A 23,562-nucleotide genomic window follows, 5' to 3' on the forward strand; every position below is an offset into this window, starting at 1 on the left:
GTGAGTGGGAATGGGGGACGGTGAGTGGGGATGGGGGTACAGTGAGTGGGGACGGGGGGACACAGAGTGGAGACGGAGTGGAGAGTGAGTGGGGACAGGGGTGGACAGTGAATGGGGATGGGGTGGGGAAAAGTGAGTGGGGATGGGGGGTACAGTGAGTGGGGATGGGGGGTACAATGAGTGGGGATGGGGGGGACAATGAGTGGGGACGGGGTGGGACGGTGAGTGGGGACGGGGTGGGACGGTGAGTGGGGACAGGAGGACAGTGAGTGCGGACGGAGGGGACAGTGATTGGGGACGGAGGGGACAGTGAGTGGGGACAGGGGGAACAGTGAGTGAGGACGGAGGGACAGTGAGTGGGGACGGAGGGGACAGTGAGTGGGGACGGGGGGACAGTGAGTGGGGATGGGGGGAGATAGTGAGTGGGGACGGGGGGGGTAGTGTGAGTGGGGACGGAGGGTCAGTGTGTGGGTCAGTGAGTGGGGACGGAGGGACCGTGAGTGGGGACGGGGTGACAGTGAGTGGGGACGGGGGTGATAGTGAGTGGGGACGGGGGGGACTGTGAGTGGGGACGGAGGGGGGGGACAGTGAATGGGGACGGGAGGGACAGTGAGTGGGGACGGGGTGGGACAGTGAGTGGGGACGGTGGGACAGTGGGTGGGGATGGGAGCGACAGTGAGTGGGGACGGGGCGGACAGTGAGTGGGGATGGGGGGACAGTGAGTGGGGACGAGGGGACAGCGAGTGGGGACGGGGGTGGACAGCGAGTGGGGATGGGGGGACAGTGAGTGGGGACAGTGGGGACGGTGCGTGGGGACAGTGAGTGGGAATGGGGGACGGTGAGTGGGGATGGGGGTACAGTGAGTGGGGACGGGGGGACACAGAGTGGGGTCGGGGGGACACAGAGTGGGGACGGGGTGGAGAGTGAGTGGGGACGGGGGTGGAGAGTGAATGGGGATGGGGTGGGGAAAAGTGAGTGGGGATGGGGGGGACAGTGAGTGGGGATGGGGGGTACAATGAGTGGGGATGCGGGGGGACGGTAGGTGGGGACGGGGTGGGACGGTGAGTGGAGGCGGAGGGGGGCAGTCAGTGAGGATAGGAGGACAGTGAGTGGGGATGGGGGGGACAGTGAGTGGGGACAGGGGACAGTGAGTGGGTACGGGGGGGACAGTGTGTGGGGACGGGGGGACAGTGAGTGAGGACGGGGGGACAGTGAGTGGGGACAGGGGGACAGTGAGTGGGGACAGGGGGACAGTGTGTGGGGATGGGGGAGACAGTGAGTGGGGACAGGGAGACAGTGAGTGAGGACAGGGGGACGGTGAGTGGGGACGGGGGGACAGTGAGTGGGGATGTGGGGGATAGTGAGTGAGGACGGGGGGGACAGTGAGTGGCGATGAGAGGGACAGAGAGTGGGGACGGGAGGGACAGTGAGTGGGGACGGGGGGGACAGAGAGTGGGGACGGGGGGACAGTGAGTGGGGGTGGGGTGGACAGTGAGTGGGGACGGGGGAACAGTGAGTGGGGGTGGGGTGGACAGTGAGTGGGGACAGGAGAGACAGTGAATGGGGACGTGGGGTACAGTGAGTGGGGACGGGTGGGGACAGTGAGTGAGGATGGGGGAGACAGTGACTGTGGACTGGGGGGATAGTGAGTGGGGATGGGGGTCAGTGAGTGGGGACGGAGTGGACAGTGAGTGGGGACAGGTGGGACAGTGAGTAGGGACGGGGGGAGACAGTGAGTGGGGACAGGAGGGACAGTGACGGGGGACAGTGAATGGGGACGGGAGAGAGAGTGAGAGGGGATGGGAGAGACAGTGAGTGGGGACGGGAGGTACAGTGAGTGGGGACAGGGAGACAGTGAGTGAGGACAGGGGGGGGACAGTGAGTGGGGATGTGGGGGATAGTGAGTGGGGATGGGGCGGGGGACAGTGAGTGGGGCCGGTGGGGGACATTGAGTGGGGATGGGGGGGCGGACAGTGAGTGGGGACAGGAGGGACAGTGACGGGGGACAGTGAATGGGGACGGGAGAGACAGTGAGAGGGGATGGGAGGTACAGTGAGTGGGGACAGGGGGACAGTGAGTGAGGACAGGGGGACAGTGAGTGGGGATGTGGGGGATAGTGAGTGAGGATGGGGGGGGACAGTGAGTGGGGACGAGAGGCAGAGAGTGGGGACGGGAGGGACAGTGAGTGGGGACGGGAGGGACAGTGAGTGGGGACGGGGGGGACAGAGAGTGGGGACGGGGGGACAGAGAGTGGGGGTGGGGTGGACAGTGAGTGGGGACAGGTGGGACAGTGAGTAGGGATGGGGGGAGACAGTGAGTGGGGACGGGGCGGGGGACAGTGAGTGAGGACAGGGGGACAGTGAGTGGGGACGGGGGAGGGAGAGTGAGTGGGGATGTGGGGGATAGTGAGTGAGGATGGGGGGGGACAGAGAGTGGGGACGAGAGGGACAGAGAGTGGGGACGGGAGGGACAGTGAGTGGGGACGGGGGGGACAGTGAGTGGGGACGGGGGGTACAGTGACGGGGTCAGTGAGTGGGGACGGGAGAGACAGTGAGTGGGGACGGGAGGACAGTAAGTGGGGATATGGGGGATAGTGAGTGAGGATGGGGGGTGACAGTGAGTGGGGACGAGAGGGACAGTGAGTGGGGACAGGGGGGACAGTGACGGGGTCCGTGAGTGGGGACGGGAGAGACAGTGAGTGGGGACGGGGAGGGACAGTGAGTGGGGTCGTGGGGGACAGTGAATGGGGACGGGTGGGGACAGTGAGTGAGGATGGGGGGGACAGTGACTGTGGACGGGGTTGATAGTGAGTGGGGACGGGGGGATGTTAGTGGGGATGGGGGGGACAGTGAGTGGGGAGGGGGGGTCAGTGAGTGGGGACGGTGGGGGACAGTGAGTGGGGTCGGGGTGGACAGTGAGTGGGGCCGGGGGTGATAGCGAGTGGGGACGGGGGTGATAGCGAGTGGGGACGGGGGGACAGTGAGTGGGGACGGGGGAACAGTGAGTGGGGACGGGAGAGACAGTGAGTGGGGACGGGAGGGGACAGTGAGTGGGGACGGGAGAGACAGTGAGTGGGGACGGGAGGGGACAGTGAATGGGGACGGGAGGGACAGTGAGTGGGGACGGGGGGGACAGTGAGTGGGGACGGGGGGACAGTGAGTGGGGACGGGGGGGACAGTGATGTGGGGACGGGCAGACAGCGAGTGGGGACGGGGGGGACAGTGAGTGGGGACGGGGGGGACAGTGAGTGAGGACGGAGAGACAGTGAGTGGGGACGGGGGGGGGACAGTGAGTGGGGACGGGGGGGACAGTGAGTGGGGACGGGCAGACAGCGAGTGGGGACGGGGGGGCAACAGAGAGAGAGGGGACGGGAGGGACAGTGAGTGGGGACGGTAGGGGGAACAGTCAGTGGGGACGGGGGGATAGTGAGTGGGGACGGTGGGGGGACAGTGAGTGGGGACGTGTGGACAGTGAGTGGGGACAGGGAGACAGTGAGTGGGGATGGGGGTACAGTGAGTGGGGACAGGGAGACAGTGAGTGGGGACGGGGGGACGGTGAGTGGGGATGGGGGGTGGCAGCCAGTGGGGACGGGGGGGTGGGGGACAGCTAGTGGGGCCTGGGGTCAGTGAGTGGGGATGGGGGGACAGTGAGTGGGGATGGGGGGGACAGTGAGTGGGGACGTGTGGACAGTGAGTGGGGACGGGGGGGACCGTGAGTGGGGACGCGGGGGGACAGTGAGTGGAAACGGGGTGGGGGGGTGGAGCAGTGAGTGGGGACGGGGGGGACAGTCAGTGGGAACGGGGGGGGGGACAATGAGTGGGGACGGGAGAGAAAGTGAGTGGGGACGGGGGAACAGTCAGTGGGGACTGGGGGACAGTGAGTGGGGACGGGAGGGACAGTGAGTGGGGACGGGGGGACAGTGAGTGGGGACGGGGGGACAGTGAGTGGGACGGGGGGACAGTGAGTGGGGACGGGGGGACAGTGAGTGGGACGGGGGGACTCTGAGTGGGGATGGGAGAGACAGTGAGTGCGGACGGGGAACAGTGAGTGGGGACGGGGGGACAGTGAGTGGGGACGGGAGAGACAGTGAGTGGGGACGGGGGAACAGTCAGGGGGACGGGGGGACAGCGAGTGTGGACGGGGGGGTCATTGAGTGGGGACAGTGGGGACGGTGAGTGGGGACAGTGAGTGGGGACGGGGGGACGGTGAGTGGGGATCGGGGGTGGTAGCCAGTGGGGATGGGGGGGTGGGGGACAGCTAGTGGGGCCAGGGGTCAGTGAGGGGGGATTGGGGGACAGTGAGTGGGGACGGGGGGGACAGTGAGTGGGGACGGGGGGACAGTGAGTGGGGACGGGGGGACAGTGAGTGGGGACGGGGGGGGACAGTGAGTGTGGACGGGAGGGACGGTGAGTGGGGCCAGGGGACAGTGAGTGGGGACGGGGATGATAGTGATTGGGGACGGGGGAACAGTGAGTGGGGATGAGGGGACAGTGAGTGGGGACGGGGGGACAGTGAGTGGGGATGGGTAGGACAGTGAGTGGGGACGGTGGGGAACAGTGAGTGGGGACAGGGGGACAATGAGTGGGACAGGGGGACAATGAGTGGGACGGGGGGACAGTGAGTGGGGACGGGGGGACAGTGAGTGGGGACGGGAGCGACAGTGAGTGGGGACGGGGGGGACAGTGAGTGGGGACGGGGGGACAGTGAGTGTGGATGGGGGGGATAGTGAGTGGGGACGGGAGGGGACAGCGAGTGGGGACAGGGGGCAACAGAGGGAGGGTATGGGGGGACAGAGAGAGGGGACGGGGGGGAGAGTGAGTGGGGATGTGGGGGAGAGTGAGTGGGGACGGGGGGGGACAGTGAGTGGGGATGGGGGGTGACAGTGAGTGGGGACAGGGGGACAGTGAGTGGGGATGGGAGAGACAGTGAGTGGGGATAGAGGGGACAGTGAGTGGGGATGGAAGGACAGTGAGTGGGGACGGGGGGGAAAGTGAGTGGGGACTGGGGCACGGTGTGTGGGGGTGGGGTGGACATTGAGTGGGGACAGGTGGGACAGTGATTGGGGATGGGAGGGGCACAGTGAGTGTGAAAGGGGGGGACAGTGAGTGGGGACGGGGGGACAGTGAGTGGGGAGAGGGGGTGACAGAGAGAGGGGACAGTGGGAGAGTGAGTGGGGATGGGGGGGGGAGAGTGAGTGGGGCCGGGGGTCAGTGAGTGGGGCCGGGGGTTAGTGAGTTGGGACGTGGGGGACAGTGAGTGGGGACGGGGGGGACAGTGAGTGGGGATGGGGTGGAGTGTGTGTGGGGACGGGGGGGACAGTGAATGGGGAGGGATGGGGGCAGTGGTTGGGGGGAACAGTGTGTGGGGACGGGGGGGGACAGTGAGTGGGGACAGGGGGGACAGTGAGGGGGATGGAGGGGACAGTGAGTGGGAATGGGGGGCAGTGACTGGGGACGGTGGTGACAGTGAGTGCGGACGAGGGGACAGCAAGTGGGGACGGGGGTGGACAGCGAGTGGGGATGGGGGGACAGTGAGTGGGGACAGTGGGGACGGTGAGTGGGAACAGTGAGTGGGAATGGGGGACGGTGAGTGGGGATGGGGGTACAGTGAGTGGGGACGGGGGGACACAGAGTGGGGACGGGGTGGAGAGTGAGTGGGGACGGGAGTGGGGATGGGGATGGGGGGTACAATGAGTGGGGATGCGGGGGGACGGTATGTGGGGACGGGGTGGGACGGTGAGTGGAGGCAGAGGGGGGCAGTCAGTGAGGATAGGAGGACAGTGAGTGGGGATGGGGGGGACGGTGAGTGGGGACAGGAGGACAGTGAGTGGGGATGGAGGGACAGTGAGTGGGGACGGGGGGATAGTGAGTGGGGACGGGAGAGACAGTGAGTGGGGACAGGTGGACAGTGAGTGGGGACTGGGGGGGACAGTGAGTGGGGACGGGGGGACAGTGAGTGGGGACGGGAGGGACAGTGAGTGGGGACGGGGGGGACAGTGAGTGGGTACGGGAGGGTCAGTGAGTGGGGACGGGGGGGACAGTGATTGGCGACGGGGGGACAGTGAGTGGACACAGGGGGGACAGTGAGTGGGGACAGGTGGACAGTGAGTGGGGATGGAGGGACAGTGAGTGGGGACGGGGGGACAGTGAGTGGGGACGGGAGAGACAGTGAGTGGGGACAGGTGGACAGTGAGTGGGGACTGGGGGGGACAGTGAGTGGGGACGGGGGGACAGTGAGTGGGGACGGGAGGGACAGTGAGTGGGGACGGGGGGGACAGTGAGTGGGGACGGGGGGACAGTGGTTGGGGATGGGAGCGACAGTGAGTGGGGACGGGGTGGACAGTGAGTGGGGATGGGGGGACAGTGAGTGGGGATGTGGGGGAGAGTGAGTGGGGACGGGGGGGGGACAGTGAATGGGGACGGGAGGGACAGTGAGTGGGGACAGGAGGGACAGTGAGTGGGAACGGGGGGACAGTGAGTGGGGATGGGGGGGAGAATGAGTGGGGATGCGGGGGGACGGTAGGTGGGGACGGGGTGGGACGGTGAGTGGAGGCGGAGGGGAGCAGTCAGTGGGGATAGGAGGACAGTGAGTGGGGATGGGGGGGACTGTGTGTGGGGACGGGGGGACAGTGAGTGGGGACGGGCAGGACAGTGAGTGGGGACGGGGGGGGTGTCAGTGAGTGGGGTTGGCAGGGGACAGTGAGTGGGGACGGGAGAGACAGTGAGTGGGGACGGGGGGACAGTGAGTGGGGACGGGAGGGACAGTGAGTGGGGATGGGGGGACAGTGAGTGGGGATGTGGGGGAGAGTGAGTGGGGACGGTGGGGGGACAGTGAATGGGGACGGGAGGGACAGTAAGTGGGGACGGAAGAGACAGTGAATGGGGACGGGGGGACAGTGAGTGGGGATGGGGGGGACAATGACTGGGGACGGGGTGGGACGGTGAGTGGGGACGGGGTGGGACGGTGAGTGGAGGCGGAGGGGAGCAGTCAGTGGGGATAGGAGGACAGTGAGTGGGGATGGGGGGGACTGTGTGTTGGGACGGGGGACAGTGAGTGGGGACGGGCAGGACAGTGAGTGGGGACGGGGGGGGTGTCAGTGAGTGGGGTTGGCAGGGGACAGTGAGTGGGGACGGGAGAGACAGTGAGTGGGGACGGGGGTGAGTGAGTGGGGACGGGAGGGACAGTGAGTGGGGATGGGGGGACAGTGAGTGGGGATGTGGGGGAGAGTGAGTGGGGACGGTGGGGGGACAGTGAATGGGGACGGGAGGGACAGTAAGTGGGGACGGAAGAGACAGTGAATGGGGACGGGGGGACAGTGGGTGGGGATGGGAGCGACAGTGAGTGGGGACGGGGCGGACAGTGAGTGGGGACGGGATGGGACGGTGAGTGGGGACAGGAGGACAGTGAGTGGGAACAGGAGGGACAGTGAGTCGGGACGGGAGTGACAGTGAGTGGGGACGGGAGGGACAGTGAGTGGGAACGGGGGGACAGTGAGTGGGGACAGGGGGACAGTGAGTGGGGATGGGGGGGAGAATGAGTGGGGACGGGGTGGGACGGTGAGTGGGGACGGGGTGGGACGGTGAGTGGGGACAGGAGGACAGTGAGTGGGGACGGAGGGGACGTTGTGTGGGGACAGGGGGAACAGTGAGTGAGGACGGAGGGACAGTGAGTGGGGACGGCGGGACAGTGTGTGGGGTTTGGGGGGGATAGTGAGTGGGGACGGGGGGTAGTGTGAGTGGGGACGGAGGGTCAGTGAGTGGAGACGGGGCGGAAAGTGAGTGGCGACGGGCGGGTCAGTGAGTGGGGATGGGAGCGACAGTGAGTGGGGACGGGGCGGACAGTGAGTGGGGATGGGGGGACAGTGAGTGGGGACGAGGTGACAGGGAGAGGCGACCGGGGGGACAGTGAGTGGGGACGGCGGGCAGTGACTGGGGACAGTGGTGACAGTGAGTGAGGACGAGGGGACAGCGAGTGGGGATGGGGGTGGACAGCGAGTGGGGATGGGGGGACAGTGAGGGTGGACGGGAGGGACAGTGAGTGGGAACAGTGAATGGGAATGGGGGACGGTGAGTGGGGATGGGGGTACAGTGAGTGGGGACGGGGGGACACAGAGTGGAGACGGGGTGGAGAGTGAGTGGGGACAGGGGTGGACAGTGATTGGGGATGGGGTGGGGAAAAGTGAGTGGGGATGGGGGGTACAATGAGTGGGGATGCGGGGGGACGGTAGGTGGGGACGGGGTGGGACGGTGAGTGGAGGCGGAGGGGAGCAGTCAGTGGGGATAGGAGGACAGTGAGTGGGGATGGGGGGGACTGTGTGTGGGGACGGGGGGACAGTGAGTGGGGACGGGCAGGACAGTGAGTGGGGACGGGGGGGGTGTCAGTGAGTGGGGTTGGCAGGGGACAGTGAGTGGGGACGGGAGAGACAGTGAGTGGGGACGGGGGGACAGTGAGTGGGGATGGGAGCGACAGTGAGTGGGGACGGGGCAGACTGTGAGTGGGGATGGGGGGGACAATGAGTGGGGACGGGATGGGACGGTGAGTGGGGACGGGGTGGGACGGTGAGTGGGGACAGGAGGACAGTGAGTGGGAACAGGAGGGACAGTGAGTCGGGACGGGAGTGACAGTGAGTGGGGACGGGAGGGACAGTGAGTGGGAACGGGGGGACAGTGAGTGGGGACAGGGGGACAGTGAGTGGGGATGGGGGGGAGAATGAGTGGGGACGGGTTGGGACGGTGAGTGGGGACGGGGTGGGACGGTGAGTGGGGACAGGAGGACAGTGAGTGGGGACGGAGGGGACAGTGTGTGGGGACAGGGGGAACAGTGAGTGAGGACGGAGGGACAGTGTGTGGGGATTGGGGGGGATAGTGAGTGGGGACGGGGGGTAGTGTGAGTGGGGACGGAGGGTCAGTGAGTGTGGACGGGGCGGAAAGTGAGTGGGGACGGAGGGACCGTGAGTGGGGACGGAGGGACAGTGAGTGGACACGGGGGGGACAGTGAGTGGGGACAGTTGGACAGTGAGTGGGGACGGGAGGGTCAGTGAGTGGGGATGGGAGCGACAGTGAGTGGGGACGGGGCGGACAGTGAGTGGGGATGGGGGGACAGTGAGTGGGGACGAGGGTACAGGGAGTGGACACCGGGGGGACAGTGAGTGGGGACGGGAGGGACAGTGAGTGGGGACGGGGGGGACAGTGAGTGGGGACGGGGGGACAGTGGGTGGGGATGGGAGCGACAGTGAGTGGGGACGGGGCGGACAGTGAGTGGGGATGGGGGGACAGTGAGTGGGGACGAGGTGACAGGGAGAGGCGACCGGGGGGACAGTGAGTGGGGACGGGGGGCAGTGACTGGGGACGGTGGTGACAGTGAGTGAGGACGAGGGGACAGCGAGTGGGGATGGGGGTGGACAGCGAGTGGGGATGGGGGGACAGTGAGGGTGGACGGGAGGGACAGTGAGTGGGAACAGTGAGTGGGAATGGGGGACGGTGAGTGGGGATGGGGGTACAGTGTGTGGGGACGGGGGGACACAGAGTAGAGACGGGGTGGAGAGTGAGTGGGGACAGGGGTGGACAGTGATTGGGGATGGGGTGGGGAAAAGTGAGTGGGGATGGGGGGGACAGTGAGTGGGGATGGGGGGTACAATGAGTGGGGATGCGGGGGGACGGTAGGTGGGGACGGGGTGGGACGGTGAGTGGAGGCGGAGGGGAGCAGTCAGTGGGGATAGGAGGACAGTGAGTGGGGATGGGGGGGACTGTGTGTGGGGACGGGGGGACACTGAGTGGGGACGGGCAGGACAGTGAGTGGGGACGGGGGGGGTGTCAGTGAGTGGGGTTGGCAGGGGACAGTGAGTGGGGACGGGAGAGACAGTGAGTGGGGACGGGGGGACAGTGAGTGGGGACGGGAGGGACAGTGAGTGGGGATGGGGGGACAGTGAGTGGGGATGTGGGGGAGAGTGAGTGGGGACGGTGGGGGAACAGTGAATGGGGACGGGAGGGACAGTAAGTGGGGACGGAAGAGACAGTGAATGGGGACGGGGGGACAGTGGGTGGGGATGGGAGCGACAGTGAGTGGGGACGGGGCGGACAGTGAGTGGGGACGGGATGGGACGGTGAGTGGGGACGGGGTGGGACGGTGAGTGGGGACAGGAGGACAGTGAGTGGGAACAGGAGGGACAGTGAGTCGGGACGGGAGTGACAGTGAGTGGGGACGGGGAGGGACAGTGAGTGGGAACGGGGGGACAGTGAGTGGGGACAGGGGGACAGTGAGTGGGGATGGGGGGGAGAATGAGTGGGGACGGGGTGGGACAGTGAGTGGGGACGGGGTGGGACGGTGAGTGGGGACAGGAGGACAATGAGTGGGGACGGAGGGGACGTTGTGTGGGGACAGGGGGAACAGTGAGTGAGGACGGAGGGACAGTGAGTGGGGACGGCGGGACAGTGTGTGGGGATTGGTGGGGATAGTGAGTGGGGACGGGGGGTAGTGTGAGTGGGGACGGAGGGTCAGTGAGTGTGGACGGGGCGGAAAGTGAGTGGGGACGGAGGGACCGTGAGTGGGGACGGAGGGACAGTGAGTGGACAAGGGGGGGACAGTGAGTGGGGACAGTTGGACAGTGAGTGGGGACGGGCGGGTCAGTGAGTGGGGACGGGGCGGACAGTGAGTGGGGATGGGGGGACAGTGAGTGGGGACGGGGCGGACAGTGAGTGGGGATGGGGGGACAGTGAGTGGGGACGAGGTGACAGGGAGAGGCGACCGGGGGGACAGTGAGTGGGGACGGTGGTGACAGTGAGTGAGGACGAGGGGGACAGTGAGTGGGGTTGGGGGGAGATAGTGAGTGGGGACGGGGGACAGTGAGTGGGGACAGGGGGACAGTGAGTGGGGTTGGGGGGAGATAGTGAGTGGGGACGGGGGGGTAGTGTGAGTGGGGACGGAGGGTCAGTGAGTGGGTCAGTGAGTGGGGACGGAGGGACCGTGAGTGGGGACGGGGTGACAGTGAGTGGGGACGGGGGTGATAGTGAGTGGGGACGGGGGGGACTGTGAGTGGGGACGGAGGGGGGGGACAGTGAATGGGGACGGGAGGGACAGCGAGTGGGGACGGGGGGGGACAGTGAGTGGGGACGGTGGGACAGTGGGTGGGGATGGGAGCGACAGTGAGTGGGGACGGGGCGGACAGTGAGTGGGGATGGGGGGACCGTGAGTGGGGACGAGGGGACAGCGAGTGGGGACGGGGGTGGACAGCGAGTGGGGATGGGGGGACAGTGAGTGGGGACAGTGGGGACGGTGCGTGGGGACAGTGAGTGGGAATGGGGGACGGTGAGTGGGGATGGGGGTACAGTGAGTGGGGACGGGGGGACACAGAGTGGGGACGGGGGGACACAGAGTGGGGACGGGGTGGAGAGTGAGTGGGGACGGGGGTGGAGAGTGAATGGGGATGGGGTGGGGAAAAGTGAGTGGGGATGGGGGGGACAGTGAGTGGGGATGGGGGGTACAATGAGTGGGGATGCGGGGGGACGGTAGGTGGGGACGGGGTGGGACGGTGAGTGGAGGCGGAGGGGGGCAGTCAGTGAGGATAGGAGGACAGTGAGTGGGGATGGGGGGGACAGTGAGTGGGGACAGGGGACAGTGAGTGGGGACGGGGGGGACAGTGTGTGGGGACGGGGGGACAGTGAGTGAGGACGGGGGGACAGTGAGTGGGGACAGGGGGACAGTGAGTGGGGACAGGGGGACAGTGTGTGGGGATGGGGGAGACAGTGAGTGGGGACAGGGAGACAGTGAGTGAGGACAGGGGGACGGTGAGTGGGGACGGGGGGGACAGTGAGTGGGGATGTGGGGGATAGTGAGTGAGGACGGGGGGGACAGTGAGTGGCGATGAGAGGGACAGAGAGTGGGGACGGGAGGGACAGTAAGTGGGGACGGGGGGGACAGTGTGTGGGGACGGGGGGACAGTGAGTGAGGACGGGGGGCCAGTGAGTGGGGACAGGGGGACAGTGAGTGGGGACAGGGGGACAGTGTGTGGGGATGGGGGAGACAGTGAGTGGGGACAGGGAGACAGTGAGTGAGGACAGGGGGACGGTGAGTGGGGACGGGGGGGACAGTGAGTGGGGATGTGGGGGATAGTGAGTGAGGACGGGGGGGACAGTGAGTGGCGATGAGAGGGACAGAGAGTGGGGACGGGAGGGACAGTGAGTGGGGACGGGGGGGACAGAGAGTGGGGACGGGGGGACAGTGAGTGGGGGTGGGGTGGACAGTGAGTGGGGACGGGGGAACAGTGAGTGGGGGTGGGGTGGACAGTGAGTGGGGACAGGAGAGACAGTGAATGGGGACGTGGGGTACAGTGAGTGGGGACGGGTGGGGACAGTGAGTGAGGATGGGGGAGACAGTGACTGTGGACTGGGGGGATAGTGAGTGGGGATGGGGGTCAGTGAGTGGGGACGGAGTGGACAGTGAGTGGGGACAGGTGGGACAGTGAGTAGGGACGGGGGGAGACAGTGAGTGGGGACAGGAGGGACAGTGACGGGGGACAGTGAATGGGGACGGGAGAGAGAGTGAGAGGGGATGGGAGAGACAGTGAGTGGGGACGGGAGGTACAGTGAGTGGGGACAGGGAGACAGTGAGTGAGGACGGGGGGGGACAGTGAGTGGGGATGTGGGGGATAGTGAGTGGGGATGGGGCGGGGGACAGTGAGTGGGGCCGGGGGGGGACATTGAGTGGGGATGGGGGGGCGGACAGTGAGTGGGGACAGGAGGGACAGTGACGGGGGACAGTGAATGGGGACAGGAGAGACAGTGAGAGGGGATGGGAGGTACAGTGAGTGGGGACAGGGGGACAGTGAGTGAGGACAGGGGGACAGTGAGTGGGGACGGGGGGGGACAGTGAGTGGGGATGTGGGGGATAGTGAGTGAGGATGGGGGGGGACAGTGAGTGGGGACGAGAGGCAGAGAGTGGGGACGGGAGGGACATTGAGTTGGGACGGGAGGGACAGTGAGTGGGGACGGGGGGGACAGAGAGTGAGGACGGGGGGACAGAGAGTGGGGGTGGGGTGGACAGTGAGTGGGGATAGGTGGGACAGTGAGTAGGGACGGGGGGAGACAGTGAGTGGGGACGGGGCGGGGGACAGTGAGTGAGGACAGGGGGACAGTGAGTGGGCTCGGGGGAGGGAGAGTGAGTGGGGATGTGGTGGATAGTGAGTGAGGATGGGGGGGGACAGTGAGTGGGGACGAGAGGGACAGAGAGTAGGGACGGGAGGGACAGTGAGAGGGGACGGGGGGGACAGTGAGTGGGGACGGGGGGGACAGTGACGGGGTCAGTGAGTGGGGACGGGAGAGACAGTGAGTGGGGACGGGAGGACAGTAAGTGGGGATATGGGGGATAGTGAGTGAGGATGGGGGGGGACAGTGAGTGGGGACGAGAGGGACAATGAGTGGGGACGGAAGAGACAGTGAATGGGGACGGGGGGACAGTGAGTGGGGATGGGGGGGACAATGAGTGGGGACGGGGTGGGACGGTGAGTGGGGACGGGGTGGGACGGTGAGTGGGGACAGGAGGACAGTGAGTGCGGACGGAGGGGACAGTGATTGGGGACGGAGGGGACAGTGAGTGGGGACAGGGGGAACAGTGAGTGAGGACGGAGGGACAGTGAGTGGGGACGGAGGGGATAGTGAGTGGGGACGGGGGACAGTGAGTGGGGACAGGGGGACAGTGAGTGGGGTTGGGTGGAGATAGTGAGTGGGGACGGGGGGGTAGTGTGAGTGGGGACGGAGGGTCAGTGAGTGGGTCAGTGAGTGGGGACGGAGGGACCGTGAGTGGGGACGGGGTGACAGTGAGTGGGGACGGGGGTGATAGTGAGTGGGGACGGGGGGGACTGTGAGTGGGGACGGAGGGGGGGGACAGTGAATGGGGACGGGAGGGACAGTGAGTGGGGACGGGGGGGGACAGTGAGTGGGGACGGTGGGACAGTGGGTGGGGATGGGAGCGACAGTGAGTGGGGACGGGGCGGACAGTGAGTGGGGATGGGGGGACCGTGAGTGGGGACGAGGGGACAGCGAGTGGGGACGGGGGTGGACAGCGAGTGGGGATGGGGGGACAGTGAGTGGGGACAGTGGGGACGGTGCGTGGGGACAGTGAGTGGGAATGGGGGACAGTGAGTGGGGATGGGGGTACAGTGAGTGGGGACGGGGGGACACAGAGTGGGGACGGGGGGACACAGAGTGGGGACGGGGTGGAGAGTGAGTGGGGACGGGGGTGGAGAGTGAATGGGGATGGGGTGGGGAAAAGTGAGTGGGGATGGGGGGGACAGTGAGTGGGGATGGGGGGTACAATGAGTGGGGATGCGGGGGGACGGTAGGTGGGGACGGGGTGGGACGGTGAGTGGAGGCGGAGGGGGGCAGTCAGTGAGGATAGGAGGACAGTGAGTGGGGATGGGGGGGACAGTGAGTGGGGACAGGGGACAGTGAGTGGGGACGGGGGGGACAGTGTGTGGGGACGGGGGGACAGTGAGTGAGGACGGGGGGACAGTGAGTGGGGACAGGGGGACAGTGAGTGGGGACAGGGGGACAGTGTGTGGGGATGGGGGAGACAGTGAGTGGGGACAGGGAGACAGTGAGTGAGGACAGGGGGACGGTGAGTGGGGACGGGGGGGACAGTGAGTGGGGATGTGGGGGATAGTGAGTGAGGACGGGGGGGACAGTGAGTGGCGATGAGAGGGACAGAGAGTGGGGACGGGAGGGACAGTAAGTGGGGACGGGGGGGACAGTGTGTGGGGACGGGGGGACAGTGAGTGGGGACGGGGATGATAGTGAGTGGGGATGGGGGAACAGTGAGTGGGGATGAGGAGACAGTGAGTGGGGACGGGGGGACAGTGAGTGGGGATGGGTAGGACAGTGAGTGGGGACGGTGGGGAACAGTGAGTGGGGACAGGGGGACAATGAGTGGGACAGGGGGACAATGAGTGGGACGGGGGGACAGTGAGTGGGGACGGGGGGGGGACAGTGAGTGGGGACGGGGGGACAGTGAGTGGGGACGGGGGGACAGTGAGTGGAGATAGAGGGACAATGAGTGGGGACAGTGGGGACGGTGAGTGTTGACAGTGAATGGGGACGGGGGGGACGGTGAGTGGGGATGGGGGGTGGCAGCCAGTGGGGACGGGGGAGGGGGGACAGCTAGTAGGGCCAGGGGTCAGTGAGTGGGGACTGGGGGGACCGTGAATGGGGACGGAGGGGGACAGTGAGTGGGAACGGGGGGGGGGGGGGGGAACAGTGAGTGGGGACGGTGCGGGACAGTGAGTGGGAACGGGGGGGGACAGTGAGTGGGGACGGGGGGACAGTGAGTGGGGACGGGGGGACAATGAGTGGGACGGGGCGACAGTGAGTGGGGACGGGAGAGACAGTGAGTGGGGACGGGGGAACAGTCAGTGGGGACGGGGGGACAGCGAGTGTGGACGGAGAACAGTGAGTGGGGACGGGGGGACAGTGAGTGTGGACAGGGGGACAGTGAGTGGGGACGGGAGAGACAATGAGTGGGGACGGGGGAACAGTCAGGGGGATGGGGGGACAGCGAGTGTGGACGGGGGGGGACAATGAGTGGGGACAGTGGGGACGGGGAGTGGGGACAGTGAGTGGGGACGGGGGGGGACAATGAGTGGGGACAGTGGGGACGGTGAGTGGAGACAGTGAGTGGGGACGGGGGGACGGTGAGTGGGGATGGGGGGTGGTAGCCAGTGGGGACAGGGGGGTGGGGGACAGCTAGTGGGGCCAGGGGTCAGTGAGGGGGGATTGGGGGACAGTGAGTGGGGACGGGGGGGACAGTGAGTGAGGACGTGTGGACAGTGAGTGGGGACGGGGGGACAGTGAGTGGGGACGGGGGTGACAGTGAGTGGGAACGGGGTGGGGGGAGCAGTGAGTGGGGACGGGGGGGGACAGTGAGTGCGGACGGGAGGGACAGTGAGTGGCGCCAGAGGACAGTGAGTGGGGATGGGGGAACAGTGAGTGGGGATGGGGGGACAGTGAGTGGGGACGGGGGGGACAGTGAGTGGGGACGGGGGGGACAGTGAGTGTGGACGGGAGGGACGGTGAGTGGAGATGGGGGGACAGTGAATGGGGATGGGGGGGACAATGAGTGGGGACAGTGAGTGGTGACGGGGGCGACGGTGAGTGGGGATGGGGGGTGGCAGTCAGTGGGGACGGGGGGAGGGGGGGCCGCGAGTGGAGCCGGGGGGTCAGTGAGTGGGGATGGGGGGACAATGAGTGGGGACGTGTGAACAGTGAGTGGGGACGGGAGAGACAGTGAGTGGGGACGGGGGGGACAGTGAGTGGGGACGGGATGTACAGTGAAGGGGGACGGGGGGGACAGTGAGTGGGGACGGGAGAGACAGTGAGTGGGGACGGGGGAACAGTCAGGGGGACGGGGGGGACAGTGAGTAGGGACGGGGGGACAATGAGTGGGGACGGTGGGACTGTGAGTGGGGATGGGAGAGACAGTGAGTGGGGACAGGGGGGGACAGTGAGTGGGGACGGGGGGACAATGAGTGGGGACGGGGGGACAGTGAGTGGTGACGGGAGGGACAGTGAGTGGTGACGGGGGAACAGTGAATGGGGACGGGGGGACAGTGAGTGGGGACGGGGGGACAGTGAGTGGGGACGGGGGGAACAGTGAGTCGGGATGGGGTGGAAAGTAAGTGGGGACGGGTGGGCCAATGAGTGGGGACAGTGGGGACGGTGAGTGGGGACAGGGGGGACAGTGAGTGGGGATGGGGGGACGGTGAGTGGGGACAGGAGAGACCGTGAGTGGGGATGGGGGGTGGCTGTCAGTGGGAACGGGGGGGACAGCGAGTGGGGCCGGGGGTCAGTGAGTGGGGATGGGGGGACAGTGAGTGGGGACGTGTGGACAGTGAGTGGGGACGGGTGGGGACAGTGAGTGGGGATGGGGGGGGACTGTGAGTGTGGACAGGGGGGCACAGTGAGTGGGGATGGGGGTCAGTGAGTGGGGATGGGTGGGACAATGAGTGGGGACGGTGAGTGGGGACAGGGGGGACAGTGAGTGGGGACGGGGTGACAGTGAGTGGGGACGGGGGATGGTGAGTGGGGATGGGAGAGACAGTGAGTGGGGTTGGGGTTGGCAGTCAGTGGGGACAATGAATAGCGAGTGGGGCCGCGGGGGTCAGTGAATGGGGACGGTGGGGGGGGGGGGACAGTGAGTGGGGACGAGGGGGGACAGTGAGTGGGGATGGGGGGGACAGTGAGTGGGGATGGGGGGGACAGTGAGTGGGGACAGGAGAGACAGTGAGTGGTGACGGGGGGAGCAGTGAGTGGGGAGATGGGCACAGTGAGTGGGGACGGGGGGGATAGTGAGTGGGGACGGGAGGGACAGTGGGTGGAGACGGGGGGACTGTGATTGGGGATGGGTGTCAGTGAGTGGGGATGGGGGGGACAGTGAGGGGACAGGTGGACAGAGAGTGGGGACGGGAGAGACAGTGAGTGAGGACGGGAGGGACAGTGAGTGGGGACGGTGAGTAGGGACAGGGGGATGGTGAGTGGGGATGGGAGAGACAGTGAGTGGGGATAGGGGGTGGCAGTCAGTGGGGACAGGGGGAATAGCAAGTGGGGCCGGGGGGGTCAGTGAATGGGGACGGGGGGGGGGGACAGTGAGTGGGGCCGTGTGAACAGTGAGTGGGGATGAGGGGGGACAGTGAGTGGGGATTGGGAGGACAGTGAGTGGGGACGGGAGAGACAGTGAGTGGTGACGGGGGGGGACAGTGAGTGGGGACGGGGTGGACAGTGAGTGGGGACGGGAGAGACAGTGAGTGGGGCCGGGGGGACAGTGAGTGGGGACGGGGGGCACAGTGAGTGGGGACGGGGGGCACAGTGAGTGGGGACGGGGGCACAGTGAGTGGGGATGGGGGGGGATAGTGAGTGGGGACGGGAGGGACAGTGTGTGGGGACGGGGGGGACTGTGAGTGGGGATGGGTGTCAGTGAGTGGGGATGGGGGGGGACAGTGAGTGGGGACGGGTGTCAGTGAGTGGGGATGGGGGGGATAGTGAGTGGGTACGGGAGAGACAGTGAGTGGGGCCGGTGGGGGGGGAGCAGCGTGTGGAAACGGGGGGACATCGAGTGTGGATGGGGGACGATGAGTTGGGATGGGGGGACAGCAATTGAGGACGGGGGGACCGTGTGAAGTTGAGGGGAGGGACAGCAAGTGGGGAGGGTTGGATCGGGGGACAGTGAGCCCAGGCAGAGGGACAACGCTGGGGATAGCGATGGGGACAAGGGGACAGCAAGTGCAGGCAGGCAGACAGTGAGCAAGAGCTGGATGTGGGAATCTGCTGAAGAAATTCAAATTGATATAAATGTTGTGCATTGTCATTGTGCTGCAAGGCAAGTTCTGAGGCTTTGACAGTGTCAGAGGGTGGAGAAATCTCTATTTAGTTTTATCCAGATATTAAAAAAATTGAGGAAAAGACAGGCTAAGGAAAGGGAGGTACTGACTGATAGGGAGCAAGGGTAATGGAAATGTAGGAGAAGTTGAGAAAGATATCCTGCATAAACCTGTCCTGAACAACAGGTACAGTGTAGCCACTGTGAGGATCAGCTAAGGGAACACAAGGAGGATGGTCACAATGAGACCAGTGCACCCTGACTCAGAAGGCTGGTTGTGTGGTTTGGTTAGGGAGAGAGTAGAATGGAAATGTGACAGTATGTGGGGACTCTTCAATCCAGGGCTAAACAGCATCCTCTACAGCCAGGAAGAGGGTTAGCAGCTGGGAGAGGAGCCTGGACAGGAAGGGGTTAATTCTGGATTAGTGGTGCTGGAAGAGCACAGCAGTTCAGGTAGCATCCGAGGAGCAGTAAAATAGACGTTTCAGGCAAAAGCCCTTCATCAGGAATAAAGGCAGAGAGCCTGAAGCGTGGAGAGATAAGCTAGAGGAGGGTGGGGGTGGGGAGAAAGTAGCATAGAGTACAATAGGTGAGTGGGGGAGGGGATGAAGGTGATAGGTCAGGGAGGAGAGGGTGGAGTGGATAGGTGGAAAAGAAGATAGGACAAGTCATGGGGACAGTGCTGAGCTGGAAGTTTGGAACTTGGGCGAGGTGGGGGAAGGGGAAATGAGGAAACTGTTGAAGTCCACATTGATGCCCTGGGGTTGAAGTGTTCCGAGGTGGAAGATGAGGCGTTCTTCCTCCAGGCGTCTGGTGGTGAGGGAGTGGCAGTGAAGGAGGCCCAGGACCTCCATGTCCTCGGCAGAGTGGGAGGGAGAGTTGAAATGTTGGGCCACGGGGCGGTTTGGTTGATTGGTGCGGGTGTCTCGGAGATGTTCCCTAAAGTGTTCTGCTAGGAGGCGCCCAGTCTCCCCAATGTAGAGAAGACCGCATCGGGAGCAACGGATACAATAAATGATATTAGTGGATGTGCAGGTAAAACTTTAATGGATGTGGAAGGCTCCTTTAGGATCTTGGATGGAGGTGAGAGAGGAGGTGCGGGCGCAGGTTTTGCAGTTCGGCAGGGGAAGGTGCCAGGATGGGAGGGTGGGTTGTAGGGGGGCGTGGACCCGACCAGGTAGTCACGGAGGGAACGGTCTTTGCGGAAGGCGGAAAGGGGTGGGGAGGGAAATATATCCCTGGTGGTGGGGTCTTTTTGGAGGTGGTGGAAATGTCAGCGGATGATTTGGTTTATGCAAAGGTTGGTAGGGTGGAAGGTGAGCACTGGGAGGTTCTGTCCTTGTTACGGTTGGAGGGGTGGGGTCTGAGGGTGAAGGTGCGGGATGTGGACGAGATGCGTTGGAGGGCATCTTTAACCACGTAGGAAGGGAAATTGCGGTCTCTAAAGAAGGAGGCCATCTGGTGTGTTCTGTGGTGGAACTGTTCCTCCTGGGAGCAGATACGGCGGAGGCGGAGGAATTGGGAATACAGGGTGGTATTTTTGCAAGAGGTAGGGTGGGAAGAGGTGTAATCTCTTCCCACCCTACCTTTTGCAAAAATGCCTTCCCATATTCCCAATTCCTCTGCCTCCGCCGCTCCCTCACCACCAGACGCCCGGAGGACGTACGCCTCATCTGCCGCCTCGGAACACTTCAACCCCAGGGCATCAATGTTTCCTCATTGTTCAACGGTTTCCTCATTTCCCCTTCCCCCACCACGCCCTAGTTCCCAACTTCCAGCTCAGCACTGTCCCCATGACTTGTCCTACCTGCCTATCTTCTTTTCCACCTATCCACTCCACCCTCCCCCCCCCCACCCCGACCTATCACCTTCATCTCCTCCCCCACTCACTTATTGTACTCTATGCTACTCTCTCCCCACCCCCACCCTCCTCTAGCTTATCTCTCCACCCTTCAGGCTCTCGGCCTTTATTCCTAATGAAGGGCTTTTGCCCGAAACGTCGATTTTACTGCTCCTCAGATGCTGCCTGAACTGCTGTGCTCTTCCAGCACCACTCTAATCCAGAATCTGGTTTCCAGCAGCTGCAGTCATTGTTTTTCCCCAGGAAGGGGTTAAGTTCAGGCATCACAACTTATGGTTGAAAAGGCAACATAGGGAGGAGGAGGAGGAGGAGGAGGAGGAGGACCTGCTGAAAAAGCGTCAGGAATTAGACCTTGAAATAAAAAGCAGGATGTTGAGTATAATAACCTTTGGATAATTGCATGCAATAATGATGTGCAAATTGTCATAGGGCTGATGGATCGGGCAAAAACTAAAAAGGTTGGTGAAGGGATAGAGGGCTTCATTTTCATGGAACAGTGACACCAGGACAGGGAGAGGGAGGTACTGTATCAACGAAATGGGCTTTACTTGAATTTTAGCTGAGAGAGAGAGTATGATATGATTCGGATGAAGGGTCTGAATACCTGTATATTACAGGCAAAGTTGCTGATGATACAATGACAGATAGAAAAGCAGGCTATAAAGAGTCTGCAAAAAGATCCAGGTAAAAGAAATACATGGGCAAAAATCTTGGCAGACTGAGTATAATGTGGGCAAATACACGGTGATCTACTTTGATAGGAAGAATAGAAAAATCAGGGTATTATTTAACTAGGAGAAAGTGAGGACTGCAGATGCTGGAGATCAGAGCTGAAAAATGTGTTGCTGGAAAAGAGCAGCAGGTCAGGCAGCATCAAAGGAGCAGGAGAATCGATGTTTCGGGCACGAGCCTGAAGAAGGGCTCATGCCCGAAACATCGATTCTCCTGCTCCTTGGATGCTGCCTGACCTGCTGCGCTTTTCCCAGCAACACATTTTCAGCTATTAGTTAAGTAGAGAGAGATGACAAAATGGTGGGTTCTTATGTACTCAAGGTGTGAGTGTAGGTGAGAATGAAGAGTGAAGTGATCTTGGAGCTGAAAACCGTCATCACTGAAATCCATGGCACAAGTTATCAACGCAACACAAAGAGGAATCCAAATACTAAACAGTTACATTGAAGCTGTATCAAACCTCAGTTAGAATACACTAACACATAGTGTAACCTTTTAGGTGAAGGACATTGAGGCACTAGCATGTGTGCAGAGACATTGTACAGGGCTGATACAAAATATGCACAGGAATGTTAATCAGGAAAGGATGAAATAGCTGTGTCTCGATTGAAATACGAATGCAGTGGGGTGATATCGTGGTGACTGGCCCCTTGCTGTAGATGTACTGGAGAACTGGGAAGTTTTTAAGATGTGTACAAGAGAACTTTCTTAATAAATGTACCTCCAGTCCAACAGGCAGGGAAGTGTTCTTGAATCTGCTCCTGGGAAACTGGAGCATGTAAAAAGGGGATCATGTGGCAAATCACGAGGACCACATAATTTGGTTTAGAGTAATTGCAGAAACTGACCAGAAAATAGCCAAAATTGCTCAATTGGGGAAGAATCATAGAATCATAGAATAGAATTCCAACAGTGTGGAAACAGGCCCTTCAGCCCAACAATTCCACTGCAGAGTATCCCACCCAAACCCATTCCCCATTAGTCTACACTTACCCTTTTCTAATGCACCTAACCTACACATCCCTAAACACAATGGACAATTTAGCATGGCCAATTCACCTGACCTGCACATTTTTGGACTGTGGGAGGAAACCGGAGCACCCGGAGGAAACACCCGCAGATACGGGGAGAATGTGCTAAATCACACAGGCAGTCGCTCAAGGAGTCACCCTTTCAGTTGTTTCAGAAAAGACTAGAAAAAGATGGTTCCAGGGTAAAACAGAAATGGAGAGCATCCAGGAAAGTGATAATTAAAGGTACAAACCAGTCATAATCATTTAAAGGGAAAAGTTGGAGGACTCAAATCCATCAAGCCCTTGATAACAAAAGAAATAAAAGTTAAACTAAAACAGAAAAATTGAGACTTATAACAAGAGACATATAAATGTTAGGAGGAGTAAGATGTAGCTAATAACCAGGAAGATAAAAAGTATAGGAGTGAATTTTAAAATCCCAGAGGCAAAGAGACTAAAAATAAATGATTAGTAGGTAATATTAAAATGCCTGAAACATTTCACAAGCACATGAAGTGTAAGCAGTTTGCTAAGTATAAAACTGGACCTATCAAAGACCCAAATGAAAATGTTCATGTGGAGTCAATGAATACAAAGAAAAATGAATGATGTGAAAGTTATACTGAAAAAGAAAAGGCAAGTTATGGACTAGACAATAATACTGAGAGAAAGCACATTAAAAGGATTGACAATAATGCAAGTTGTAATGTAACCTCTTGGCCTGGATAGGATTCCTGCTCAGTTGCTTCAAGAAACAACAGTAGAAGTATCTGAAGCATTGACCTCAATCCTACAATCCTCACTGGAAGTTTCTAATGTTACACCACTATTAAAGAAATGAGAGAGGGATAAGCCAGGAATTTACAGGCCAGTCAAACAGTTACAGTTCCACTCACCAGCCTGATTTCAAACTATATTACTGCTCTGTCACCATCATTAGGCCAATGTCCTGCAACTCAACTTCCCACCAAGAGCACTGTGGGTGCTCTTCCACCACAGGGAGTGCAGTTGTTCAATAAGGGAGCCCACCACCACCTTCTCAAGGCAATTAGGGTGGGCAATAAATGTTAGCATATCACATCTCAATGAATAAAAAAATGTCAGCCCAATATCAGAGGTGCACAATTTTTGGAAAGCATATCAGGATCTACATACGCTTTCATTTATAAAAGGATGTGTTAATCAAAGAGAGAGAATATGGATTTTGTAAAGGTAAACTGTATCAAATTCAATTGGTTGAATTCTTTCATGAAATACAAAAAGTGGTCAATGTATTGTAGTGGGTATTTATTTGGACATTTAAAAGGTGTTCAAAATTTAAGTGTAGCTCAAGAGGCTTCATAAGAAGACGGAAGATCGCAGAATCAGGGTGAAGTATGGTTTGCAGTGATGTTCTCTAAGGTTTAATTTTGGGTCTATCACTTTTAACTTTAAATAAACAATCTAGACTCAGGTGCTGGGAGCAGCTTTATAAAGTTAACAGCTGATATGAAACTTTGCAAAGTGGTAGATAATGATAAGGGTTCAGACTTGTGAAGCAGATACATTGCAGATGAAACTGTGGAGATGTGTGAAACAATGCACATTAGAAAAATT

General features: G+C 61.9%; 1 protein-coding gene across 1 annotated transcript in view; it reads right to left on the bottom strand.

Moving 5' to 3' along the window:
- The window catches only part of rbp4 (retinol binding protein 4, plasma), a 90,468-nt gene that overhangs the window by 61,294 nt on the left and 5,612 nt on the right, over window positions 1-23,562 (bottom strand). The gene's annotated exons all lie outside the window — the stretch shown is intronic.

Source organism: Chiloscyllium punctatum, chromosome 38 (assembly GCF_047496795.1).
Source record: "Chiloscyllium punctatum isolate Juve2018m chromosome 38, sChiPun1.3, whole genome shotgun sequence".
NCBI lineage: Eukaryota > Metazoa > Chordata > Chondrichthyes > Orectolobiformes > Hemiscylliidae > Chiloscyllium > Chiloscyllium punctatum.